The sequence below is a fragment of the Pinus tabuliformis genome, chromosome Q, assembly GCF_031772625.1.
Source record: "Pinus tabuliformis cultivar Carrire ecotype Pingquan chromosome Q, CPIR1, whole genome shotgun sequence".
Classification (NCBI taxonomy): domain Eukaryota; kingdom Viridiplantae; phylum Streptophyta; class Pinopsida; order Pinales; family Pinaceae; genus Pinus; species Pinus tabuliformis.
The window spans coordinates 916,494,035-916,507,899 of NC_142296.1; the positions used below are offsets into that span (position 1 = coordinate 916,494,035).

At 38.0% G+C, this 13,865-nt stretch overlaps 1 pseudogene; it reads left to right on the plus strand.

Moving 5' to 3' along the window:
- LOC149222446 (uncharacterized) overlaps window positions 1-2,976 on the plus strand; it is a 39,075-nt pseudogene extending 36,099 nt beyond the window's left edge.
- Window positions 2,977-13,865: the final 10,889 nt, after the last annotated feature.

Below are 13,865 nucleotides of genomic sequence, written 5' to 3' on the forward strand. Positions count from 1 at the left end.
TGAATTAAACTTGATGGAAAAGGAAATTAATATTTTCTTAGGTTGAGAGGTATCTTTATTTTTATTTCAATTACAGAATCTGTATATTTTAATGAACATGGATCAAGATCAAAGACATAGCAAAGTCAATTATTAATTTTACTCTACATTGTTGGATGCCGAGATGTCCAAAACACAATCGATATACACATAGTGCATGCAGAGTAACTGAAGAGGGATGTCAAATTATTCGATTGAGAGATGGCATAGGAAAATGTTAAGACAAACAAATAATCATAGACATGGAGAAGAAAACTTTTTTCATAACTTTTTGACAGAATAATATTATCTTCCCTCAGCAAGTTTGTTTTTCTTTCTTCTAATCTTGGATTTTTAGAACCTTATTTGGTTTGATAGAAAGAATTGAGTAAAGACCAATTCCATCTTTCTCTTTCTCTCTTTTGCATCGACTGTTACGAGAGATTAGGGCACTGGTCCAACTACCCACATCTTTGAGGTTTCTTTGCAAGCCCTCTCATCATCTCACCTCCTCCACTTCCTCCTCAAGAGCCCACCATTACTTTTTTAATGTAGCTTTAATTTCTTTAGAATTTTAAATGATGGCTAAGGAATCCAAACTTGTATTTTGTCTAGATCTTAAAAGTTTTCACAGGCCCCACTACCCAATGAAATTTGAAGCTCAAAATATCCTAGCCATGAAATTACGACCATCCTTATATACGCTACTATGTACTATTAGCTAATTATAGGTTGTTGGATTAGAATTGGTTATATGGTAATTTTCATGTATCTTATCAGGTGATTAAAGATAGTTGAATTTGAATTGGTGTCAAATCCAAGAACTTTATATCAAAATGGATATGGACAACATAAATTTACTATTTTTTAATTATCATAACCACCTATAGAAATATATTCATTTTGAATAATTCACTTTTGAAAGAATTTGATATAACTCTTGTTGAAAATTCAACAAGATGATGGGGCTTAGTGAAAAGATGTCGCCTTCACTAAGTGGGCCCGCAGGCTATTTTTAGCGCAAAGTCTATTTTTAGACATATGGATCATGGTCTATGAGTTGCAGGACGCTATTTATGGATGATTGGTCATGTTGGTAAAAATAGATGGACCTCTATTTTTAGACATATGGGCAGAGTCTATTTTTAGACTGCCAGTCTAAAAATAGATCAGTCGAATATTATTAGCTCTTAATAATATTTGGACTATAAACATTATCTTATCCTCTTGCAGCACTTCAGTTCGAGCTATGGATGTGGCACATGCAACTGCTAGAAGGAAATACGCTTTTCCTATGGGTTGGTTGAGCTATTGCATGATGGACTTCAGTTAGAACTCAAGTGATTGAGTTTGGTGGAGTTGATTGAGGAGTTGATGGAGTTGTGTTCAGTTTGACTTAGTTGAACTAGTTGTATTTAGTCTAACTGCCAAATACACTAGTGATGAGTGATGTGAATTAATTATCAATTAATTCACTAATTATTAACTCATAAATCAACTAAAGAATACATTAGTTAACTCAGTGCATGGATAGTTCAGTGGAGACAAGTGTTAGAGGTGGGTGAAAGGGTGAGACTATTATCAGTTGTGACTATAGGTGCGCATGAGATCTGCACAATCATTGATTGAGATTGCCAATGAGGATTGCGTAGTACAAGCCAAGGGAATTCGAACTTGGATCTGATCTATTCTCAACTTGGATTGCGTAGTAGAGGCAGGCAAATAGTGGAGGAGATTTGAACCCGTGACTTGTTCAGATTTGAGCTAGTTTGTGTGTAGCATGTGGAAATAGTATTGAGTACTTGTGAGGAGTATTGTACTATGTATTGTTACATGTTCTCTATCATTATAATATACAAATAGTTGGGGGTTTTCAGCTATATGCTTTCCCCATTACATACTGTGTTGATATGTGTGATTGATGTTTCAATGTGCGCATGCGATTGTTTTTAATTCCGCAAATTGATGATGAATGGTAGAGGAGGTTATGTATTATGCATGCATTCCGCAAATAGTGTATAATCAGGATAATCTCTGTGAATAAGTGTTATATTATTCAAATTTCTACAACTCTCTTGAGTTCCTTGGGATTCCAGAGCATGAAAATTCCAGAAGTATGCAAAATTATGACTCTTACCAATACATGCCAAACTGTGTAACGTTGAAGCATTAAAAGTTGTGTTATGTATATGAATGTACTTGCAATTATCCTATCTGGTCCCATAGACTATATCTAGTCTCGTGGATATTAAAATTTCATTTCATTTAATTTCAAGATTAGAAATGCGATACCACAGTTCGAGTCCTATAAGCTCGCAAACACTATAATTCGGACGCAGGATCGCCATCAGAGTGGAAGATCCATGATCCAGTTTACGTTTTGTTGGAACACTTAGGAGAAGTAATCTCATCTTCCTACAACATGTGTACTAATACTATATATTATCATAATAGCAACACCGATTCAAATTTAGTTGTGCTCCATTCTTACTGTACTAACTCTTTAGAACTGGAAATTGATCATACATGTATATTGATTAATACCATCAACGAGCTTGAATATCTGCCTTTATCAACACTCTGCAAATAGTTATCGGTAATGATCAAAATAATTTCGGAAACCCCTCAAGGGTGCCTGCAATTAGCCATGACGACAAGGCAAAAATGGTCAATTGTTACTCCCGGGCCATGAGGCCAGACTGTGAAGGAGAAATAATAATAAGCAACAAGAGATTAAACAACGCAATGAATTCGCGAGTTCATTCTCCCACCAAACAATTTTATGGTGCAAAAGTTGATTGGATTCTTAACCACCCAGATAAAATGAATGTTGCCATGGATTCAAATGATTTAGCCATAAATACCAATAAACTGTGGAGTATTGATCTCTAGATCAGTGAGGGCATGGACTATTGGTTGAGCATATTAAGACAAGTGGAGTCATTGTCCTTATTTTAGATTGTTCCACTTTCTTAGGCTTCATCACCGACTTTCACAATTGTTGAACATTAAATCTGACCTTGTCTGTTGATCGTTTGTGAGCTTTATAAAGGTTCAGGTTTTCGATCGAGGAGACTTTACTTCAATTTTTTATTTTTTATTTTTCTTTAAGTAGGTTGCATGGAATAAAGGCATACTTACTAGTGGAATGCTATTATCAAAGTTGTGTGGAAAGATATGTTGTGCTGGATTTGTGGAACAAGTACAATGTTTGAGTTTAATGTTGCATGGGGATACAAAGATTGTTCCAAGGATCGAAGGACAAATAGAGGATATGCAAAGTAATTTGAGTAGGGTATATTTTTATGTGGAGCCAAAAAATGAAAATATAGCAAAAAAATATATCCAAGGGCCTTATGAATGGTCACACAGATAAGGATTTCTTTTTTATTTGCTAAAGCAAGAGTATTTTCTTCTCATATGTTAACTAGAAAGTTATAAGACTATGGTACAACTCCCAGTACAAATGCCTACTGGAAAAGCGTAGGGTCCACCATGCTACAAAAATCGGGCCTAGGACCCCCAAAACTCTTAGACTGCCTGCGACCGTGGGATCTAATTCTAAAGATCCCACGGTTGAAGGGTTAAATTGAGAACTTATTTAACACACAATTTAACAAACACCACGAACCTGAAAGGATGTTAAAACCAATACAAGAGTTCAATCGGGTCCACCCAGGAAGTTTAATCCCGAGCTACTTTGTCGTCCGAAATCCATGAGACCCCACTGGTATCGCGATAAGCTCGGTCGATAACGCTACCAACAAGCTCGATGAACTGTGGTTGTAGATCTTCCCACGCCAGATCTGACGATTGAGGAGAATATCGGACAGAGAAGAAGCACGAAGAAAACCCGCCCGCTGTAGGTGGTTTTCTCTCTCCTTCTGTCGCCACGTGGTGATTGATGAGTGGCATCGGAGGCAAATGATGGAAAACCGCTTGGGAGCTTGGGGGCATTGATAAAACACTAAACTGCTAAAACTTTGTTTTCCTTGAAAAAGGAAACCACTCTTTCTCCGCATCCTTCCGTTCATTTGAAATGTCCCTTCGCGTCGATACTGAGGTCTTCTGCTCGATGTACCCTTGTCCTTCATCTATTTAATTACCCAATTGTTGCTTCTCCTTCATACTGTGATGATGTTCATTGTCCGTGCTGGCCATATTTTGGCATACCTCATGCAATTTCCCTACAGGTGCTAGCTCCCACTTTTATATAGTGTTATCTTTTTTACAGAGCACCCCTTCATTTGCCAACTGGTCTACTAGTCTATTGGCGTTTCTGCGCACATGAACAAAATTTAGGGTTCTTAGGATTCTTAGATGTGATTGTATTCGATGATAGATCTGCAAAAGTCACAAGTGGTTTGAGACTTTCTCTGGTGCTGAACCATTTGCTATTTTTTTAATTGAATTAATAGTTAATTCAGAGTCTGCCTCTATGATAGTGTTAGATATATTGAGATCTCTTAGAATCTCTAGGCTCTGCTCTATGGCCATTAGTTCCGCCATATTATTGGTAGAATTCCCTAGATGACAAAGGAAGATAACTATGATTTTCTCTTTGTCATCTCTTATAGCTCCACCATAACCCGCCATCCTGGGGTTTCCTTTTGAGGCACCGTCTGTATTGAATTTCAAAAAACCGGGGGGGGGAGGGTGGTTTCCAGTAATCCTGCCCCATAGTAGGGTGTATTGCAGTCCTGATAGTGCCTTGGGGGACACACTTATGGAGGCCCAAGAGCAAGAGAATGCGAGACTCCTGGTGAGTTGGAGGATTCTCAGAGGGTTTCTTCTGAAGGGTTTTAACAGTTTCTTTAAGTTGTCTCAAGAGTTGAGCTATTATGTTTTGGGTTGAGCCAGATTTATCATTGAAAATTATGTTATTGCGTTCTTTCTAGACATTCCAGATCAAAAAGCCTGGAATCAAAGTCTAGGCTATGTTGACTTTCTCATTCTCTGATAGTTTTTTCCTCCAATTCTTTAAAGTTTTAAAGATGTCATTTTCATCCCTGTCAGTATGCCTGAAGATAGAGGCAACCTAGTTCCATAAGGTTGAGGTGAATGTGCAGAGGTTAAGAAGGTGATCCATCGTTTCTTCGTGAAGACCACATAACTAACATCTTGATGGTTTGGAAAAACCTTTCTTTCTAAGATATTCCCAAGTCAGAATATTTTTGTGTTGCACCATCCACACAAATAGCTTGTTTTTCATCCAGTGATGGTTCTGTCATAGGCCCTTCCATGTTTTATCAAGGTTTAAAAAATTATGTCCTATGGCAATTTCTTTGGCTTCTTTTAGGTTGAAGTTGCCCTCACTGTTTCTGCCCCATCTAAGTTGATTTGTGATAGTTGAGATAAAAAATTTCCTCTTTTCCAGGATTGTTACCAGCGCTTCAGCCTGGGCCTTCAGAGGAGTTTCTCCACTCTAAACTGGTACCTTCCATGTTCTCCATTTATTATTGTTCCTTGTCTGATCCCAATAGTCACTGGCCCTTTTTAGTCCCTTGTTGGTTGTGTAATATTTGACGATCTCCAATCCTTCTCTACATAAGTTGGGTTCCTGCTACCAGTTATCCTCCCAGAACCAGGGTAGGTTCCCATTTCCAGTCTCCCAGAAACTATGTTTCTGAACTAATGCTCTGTTCTCACAAGCATTGTTCTAGATATGGGAGCCCCTGATATGTCCGGTCATTCTAATATGGTCCCATTCTTGCTAGTCCTTTGTATATTTCCGTTTATAGAGCTTGGCCCATGGGTTTCTTGTTTAATTCAGCCATCTCCACCAAAGTTTAGCCCCCAAAAATTTGCTGAGAGTTTCTGGGTCATGGAGACCTAAACCCCCATTATTTTTGGGTTTGCATAATCTGTCCCAAGCTACTAGAGCCCATTTTATTTTTTCCTCCCCCTTTCCCCAAAAGAAAATCTCTTTAAATGTTCCTGATTTGTTGTACCACTCCTCTAGGGACAGGAAGAGCCGAAAACATGTAGATTGGAATGGTTTGTAGGACTGTCTTTGTGAGAACAAGCCTGCTTGCTAGATTCAAAGATCTATTTGCCCATTTGCTGAATTTGTCCTTTAGTTTATTAGTGATTGGCTCCCAAACTTCTTTGCTCAGAGGTTTGTCAGTGAGAGGTATTCCCAGATATTTGGAGGGAAGATGATCTCTTTGAAAGCCAATAATTCTGGATAGGTTTCTCTGAGCGGCAATATTAGTGTTGAAAAAAAAACTTATGATTTTGTGAAACTTACCTCTGTACCCGCTGCCATAGAAAAATCTTGCAGAATTTGTTTGAAAGCTTTGGCTTCTTTGACTGGGGGTGTGCCCTGTAGCATGGTGTCATCAACAAATTGTTGATGAGTCAAAGAGTCACTGTCCTTGGTGAGCTTAAGACCCTGGATTCTGCCTTCCCCCTTGGCTGAATTGATTGCTTTGCCTAGTCCTTCCATCATAAGGATGAAGAGAAAGGGAGAGGGCGGATCTCCTTTCTTGAGACCCCTCGAACGCTGAAAGGGTCTGGATGGAGAACCATTGAGAAGGATAGAAAAGCTAGCCGATGTTACCAAAGCCATAACCTATCTTATCCAATTATGGTCAAAGCCATACGCTTTTAGATATTCTCTGATGTATGACCAACTTAGCTTGTCATAAGCTTTCGCTAGGTCAAGCTGTATGATCATGCCTGCTTGCTTATTACTCCTAAGAGAGTGCACTATTTCATGAGCTTGAATGATGTTATTGAGAATTTGCCTTCCTTCCACATAACCAGTTTGCTCCTTAGACACAAGAGTTGGAAGAAGGGGCTTGAGTCTATTTGCTATAAATTTATAGATGATTTTGTATATTCCATTACAGAGTGCTATGGGCCTGAATCGATCTGGAGTCATTTCTTTATCCTACTTAGGAATTAGGGCTACGAATGAGGCATTTAGTGATTTTAGGATTGTTTTTGAAATTCTTGAATCCTCCACCACCTCCAGTATGTCATGCTTGAATATTTCTCAACCTGCCTTGAAGAAGTCTACATTGAAACCATCCGGCCCTGGAACTTTCCCATTGTGCATCTCTTTGATTACTTCTTTGACCTCCTCTTCCATCACTGGCCTGTTGAGATTATAATTATCTTCCCTGGTCACCAATTTTGGAATAAGTTGAGTGAAGCTTTTAATAAATAGAGATCTGTCTACTCTAGGCTCCTCTGCAATATTTTGAAAATGTTGTACCAGAATGGATTCCATGTCTTTGTGCGTGCTCAACTCTCTCCCTTGAGGATCTATGAGTTTTGTGATCCGATTATGAGCTTTATGTTCCATGGTATACTTATGGAAAAACCTTGTATTTCTTTCTCCTTCTTTAAGCCATTGCACTCTTGATTTCTGCTTCTAGAAGATTTCTTCCTGCTAACATCTGTTGTCCATTCCTGTTGGAGAGAGTCAACTTGCAATTTCCTATCCTTAGTGAAACCTTCCTTGATGAGAATTTGGTTAATTTTCTGTAGCTTTTGTTCCACGTCTCTTTTGGCTTTAAAGATATTGCCAAACTTATTTTTGTTCCATTCTTTAAGTCTGACCTTTATGTGTTTGAGTCTTTTTTGCAGAAGGAACATTTTTGTGCCTTGAATGGGCAAGTCTTCCTTCCACCATTTATCAATATTGGTGTCGAACCTGAAAGGTCTGTTCCTTGGAGTGCCAATAAAGGAAGCTTCTAATTGAATAGGCCAGTGATTTGATCCTCCAAAAGGAAGGATAAAAGCATTCAAGTTAGGGCCAGAGAGGAAGAGGTTCTCCGAGATTATAAATCTATTTAGTTTTGAGGCAACTTGGGAAGCTCCTCCCCTCTTATTATTCCATGTGAAGGTTCCATTTGCTGTTTCTAAGTCCACTAGCCTCATGTTGATTAGGAAGTTCTGAAATGCAATAGAGTCTCTTCCTATTGTTCTGGTTCCTCCTTTTTTTTCTGTAAGAGATTTAATCATGTTGAAATCTCCACCCAGAATCCAAGGCATTACTGGGTATCTCTCCCTTAGTTCCTCTAGTGAAGTGAGAAGCTTGAGTTTGTCTTCAGGTTTTTGAGGACCATAGACATTAGTGACCATATAGATTTCCTTATCACCGAAAGGTTGGATGACCATTGAAAGGTAGTCCTTGGATGCTTCAGCGTCCAAAATTCCAAACTTTTGAGGATTCCAAAGAGTAAGAATTCCTCCCACTGTATTATTGGCTTTGACTTCTTGGTGCCCATATTTGCTAAGCCATTTTCTATGTATTTCCCTGACTTCATCTATGGAACATTTTGTTTCCTGTATAAACACCATATCTAGGTTTTCTTCTTTTATTCTGTGGCTGAGATTCCTTTGTTTTCTTTTACTTCCTAAACCCCTAATATTCCAAGTTGTGAGCTTTATAATGATGGGTTTTTGAATGAGTAACTGGTGAGATCTTTCATCTTACCTAAGTTGAGCATGAGTTTCCCACACCCTGTTAACAACTCATTTTGTCTCTTCCTTCCTCTTTTCTTGCCTGGGTTCTTGGTCGAGTATCTCGGTGTTTCCTCCATTGATTTGACCCCTCTATGCTCCTGGCTATCATGACTTCTTTTGACTCCAGTGGTTTTCGTTTGAGATCTCCAGAGGAAGAGCTGTTGTACTCTGTCAAACTGCTCTTGAGGTAGGGAATCTATTCCTTTGATGGTTCCCTGGTCTAAGAATTTTTCCAGATCAAGATTCTCCCTCTCAAGAATCTCCTGTAGTTCGTGGTCCTCTGTTCCAACTTCACTTGGGGTCATCTCCTGGTCCCTGTGTAGTTCCATGTTACTTGGTGTAGGCTCCTTTTGCTCTCTGCTTTCCTCCATTATTTCCATACTTTCCTCCTTTTCCTTCTCTATGGGATGGTTTTCTGGTGCATCATCCTTTCCAATGTTCCCTCCTTCTTCTTCTAAAATTTCAAAACTGTTGCTACTTAGTAGCTTATTTTCACTAGGTTTCTTTTGGTGCTTTCTTCCCCCTCCTTTCCCTCTGCCTCCCATCTTGGTAAATCCCTCAGGATCTTTGCCTGTATTGGTTCTCTGATTATCCTCCCTTTTGTTTTGTGGGCAATCTCGAAAGAGGTGTCCATGTTCATGACATTTTCGACATCTAAACGGGACATGTTCATAGTCCACCGCCTGTACCCATTCCTCATTGTATACTTCTAGGATGATTTCATCCAAGAGTGCTCCTGATAGATCCATTTCCACACATATTCGTGTGAAGGAGGTATATTTACCTTGCAGAGTTGCCTCTGATATTTTTAGAAAATGGCCTAATTTATTTCCTATTGCTTTTGAGGATTCAGGCAGCCAATAATCTAGAGGTAAGGAGTATAGTCTTATCCATACCAGGATTGATGTGAATGTTTCTCATTCCGGGACAAAGATCATCATCCAGGGTCGCATGTATAGGCCTGCAACAACATAGAAATAGGGTCCTCCTTCAAACACTTTGTCTTTGTCCTCCAGGTTAGTGAAAACCACTGTGAAGAAACCCTTGGACCCTAGATGTAGATTTATTTCTCCATTTGGTTTCCAGTTGTTTCTTATCTATGAGTACAGATTCTTTTCTGTAGGCCATATGCCCATAAACTTGCATATAATAGCATAAGTCGCCATGTGATCTATGTGCACCTATAGTGCAGGATCGTTCAGAACCACTCGGGGTTTGATATTTGTCTTGGGTTTACAGGGTCCTGTTGCAGATTTGTATGCCTTTCTCTGATTGCTGTCCCTTGGTCCTTCCTCCCTTATGGCCTCCCCGTGAGTCTCTTCCTCTTCATCGGATTTGTTACTTTCCTGTTTTTTTGTGTTTGTTTTCTTTTTTTCTGCCTCTGAAGGTTTCCTGAATCCATTCAAACTCGTTTCCTTGCTTTTGTTTGTAGGAGGGAGTGGAACTCCCTCCTCCTGTCCCCTCCATTGTTACCAGCTTGCTCCTTGTTCAAAATCATAACTCCTGAGAACCTGAAAAATCCCCGTAGATAAGGATTTCACAACAGATAAAGATTGAATATAAGTGGAAAGAGGTCTATATTGAAGTTTTTTTTATTCCTTAAGCTACTTAATAGTGGAAAATAGGAAAAAGAAAATTGATAACACACACACACACACACACACACACACACACTCTAGATCTTTTATGCGTGGACAGATTTGTACTCAATTATTTAATTTCGTTGGGCATTTAATAAATCAAAGGCATATATAGGTTTGTACTCAATTATTTATTTTGATTGGCTTGGACACTTAATTTATCGAGGGTTGCTATGAATCTATGTTAATAATTTCATTAGTTAAACATAAGTGATTTTTAAGTATGTTATGGAGTTATCCAACGAGTTCATTTCTTTAATTTGTTTAACTTTATGTGTAATCATATATCTGAGTTTTCTTTTTCCACTATTTACTTTCCATTCAAGAAAATTGATTTCCATGTATTGTTTATATTTGTTTGATATGATAGTTTCAAAACAAAACAAACTACATATCTGCAGAGCATTTCTTGTGATCTCTTTGCTTTTTCCAACCAAGCCTTCAAAGCAAAAAATCAAAGTTTAATTGATATACTATGTTTGTAAGTTTTTCGGTCATAGCTCGTGTATTTATCGTGTAAGGCATGAACTTTTATGAGATTAAAGTTTATTGAATGTTTTGGTAATGATATTTTTTGGGTCTTTTCGTAATTGACATTTGTTCAATATGGGAGACCTTTACTACTTTCATAGTTGTCGACCTTCATTTCTCTGGTTTCTAAAATAAGTTCTCCTCAAACTTCCACATTAGCAAAATTTGGGAGAAAATGGGTTCTTTGGCTCCATATGAAGTCAAACCCTTTGCTGATCCAATGATCTTTTCAGCTACGACATTTGCAGCGACCTTGGTGGACAAAGACGACTTGTAGAGGTGGACAAGGAAGACTCTTGCTTTTCTACTATTTTTCTTTCTCGTTTTTCTAGATTTCAAGAACGACTGTACTTGAGCACCGCAATAGTAGGAATTTCAAATGTGTATGCCATGTCTGTGTATTGGAATATTATTGTATCAATGTCCTTGAGCTGGGTTCAGTGATTTTATAGTTTCTACAACTTTTATGTTCATGTTTGGGTTTCTCGGATAATGGGAACTAAGTTTCCTGAACTTTGCAATCCAAAAGACCCACATATTATAAGTGATCTTGGAAAACACCACTTGTCTGGAGGTAAGATTGATCAAACGAGTAGTGATTTTGTAAATAAAATATACACGACCTTTGTTCAAATATGGGACCAATCTCGAATTTTCAATACCTTGGACAACGATCGCGATGGCATGGTTATTGTAGACGATGTACACATGTTACTAGACCTTGGAATTCAACATATCTTTGATGATAATATGAAATTACTGATAGGCTCTTCCAATCATATGAACTCTATTGTTTCCTTTCATTTTATGTCATGGCTCTTTTAATAAGTATTTTAGTTTTTGGTCTACGATAGTCATTTTAGTTTTTATTAGTTTATTTTATCTTAATTACTTTATTTTAGTTATATTACTCGTTTTCTTTAGTTATAGTTAAAAATTAATTTAGTTTAGCTTTTTTTTTTTTTGGTTTAAACTTAAATATTTAGCTTTGATTTAATAACATTGATTTTATTATTTAATAGCTTTAATTTTTGTTTGAATGATAATATTAGCATATAAATTTGAATTTTATCTATTTACGTTATAGTTTGAGTTATTTTAAATTACTTTTTATTTAAAATTACTTTTAGTTAATTATTTTAATTTAATTTTAATTTTATATTAGTTTTTATTTTTATTCTTAGATTTTATTCAAAGTTTTATTTATATTTAGTTTAATATTTTGTTTGAAGAAATTGTTGATTGCGATTGTAGATAAGATAAGATAAGATAATTATATTTATGTCCAACTAATGACCACAAAGTAGGTCAAAGGGATTGTTGAGTACACTGATATATATAGAAAGCGAGAGAACCAAGCGGTCTCCTATAAAATATACAATGCATGAAGTAAATCAAAGATACTATGAATGAAGTAAATCAATATTTGGCCCTAGCGGAGAAGATCTAGGAGCTAATAGGTCTGAGGATCAGACCCATCTCTCCTAACATCTAAGGCTAAATGAATAACATTGAAGAAACTCAACAAAGTCTGTTGGCCCGATGAAGAGCCGATGGAAAGTGCAGATTGTCCGCTAAATCATATCTTGGGGGGGTTCACACATTGTTGAATTATGAAGGACCTAGTTTGTCTCCTAGGAACGGATTTGAGATGAAACTGCTGATGAGATGTCGTGTGGAAGGGTGAGGTCCCACGGATCCTCATTGATCTAGAGTATGGATACGTACTGGTATCAATCGATCTCTTGGTGCCCCTGTCTGAAGGTAGTACCCTGGAAAATGTCGTGATCCTTTATGTGGGGTCTGGTTTGGTGGGAGGCTGAAGAATATGCATTCGGAACCTAAGAGCCTCCTGCATATATAGGGCCAAACGTCTCTGATCGGGGTACCTGAAAAAGTCGGCGAGGGTTCGAGAATCTCAGAACAAGCAATGAAACCTTCCTCTAATCTCATAGTGGACAAGGCATCCAAGAATGAAGTGCACCTCGGTCTCCACTTCCTGTAAATGACATACCTGGAAGACTCTGTCTAGTCTAACCACTTGGTTGTGTGTCTCTACGTGAAGTCTATGAGAACCTACTTTGGATTGGCCTAGAGGAATGCGAAGAGCATGCATCCAATGGTGAAACGTATACTGGGGCCAAACAATGAGCTCGTCTCTCAACTCCAAGAAGTGCAAACTAAAGCAGGGACCTGAGAATTGCATCCACAAGTAAGTATACGTGCTGGTGATCTCAATGTCCTCCCCTCTGAATAGAAAGTGAAGGTCCGAGGTTTTCTTCACCCCATTGAAGATCGTAACCTTGATTTTACCTAGGTTGACCGTCAACTGTCGATGGTCACAAAACAAAGCTAAGGCATCCTGTTGCCTCTGTAATCCTTCTAGGGATGAGGAGAGGAGGACCACATCGTCAATAAAGAGTAGAATAGATATCAAAACCTAGTGAAGAGGCAACCACTAGTGTCCTGGATATGCTCGTGTAGAAATGCTTCCAACTCATCAATATAGATCCCAAACAGGGTAGGGGACAGTGGACAACCCTATTTAACTCCAATAGTGCTTTGAATGAAACCAAACATCCCATGGGCTGCGTGAAGATGACCCTGAACATACTCATATAGGTGCATAATAGCGGTCAATAGGGTTGCAGAGATGCCAATATCTTTGAGTCTGTGGAGCAAGGCCTCCCTCACAATAGAATCAAAAGCTTTTCGAAAATTTACAAGAATATGGAAAATTTTGAGACCCAAGATCATGAGAAACTAAAAAAAAACTCAAAAGTTTATAAAAAAGAATAAATACAAAGCTCAAGCAGTTCCATTTTTTTGCAAAAATAAACTTTTTGTACGAGTGTAAAAGACTTAAACTTTTATACAACATTACTTTACACCGAATTTCAATTGTTTTTCAACAGAAATATCATCCACGTTATCATTATCATAACATCAAATCCATTTCACTTTCAAAACAACGCCCAACATGCTATATGTATCCTCTATACACTTTTCTACGCCTGATGGAAACATCCATCTCCTTCTTCCATGCCAGCCCACAGGATTCCAACCCTCATAAAACCCTAAACCTCATCTCAAATGAAACCCTAAATCATCGCAGCACCGTGCTCACTTTTGGTCTTCGAAAACGTTTTGCCCTCTGAACCATCTACGACGATATTCATCCAGATATCCAGTCCGGCG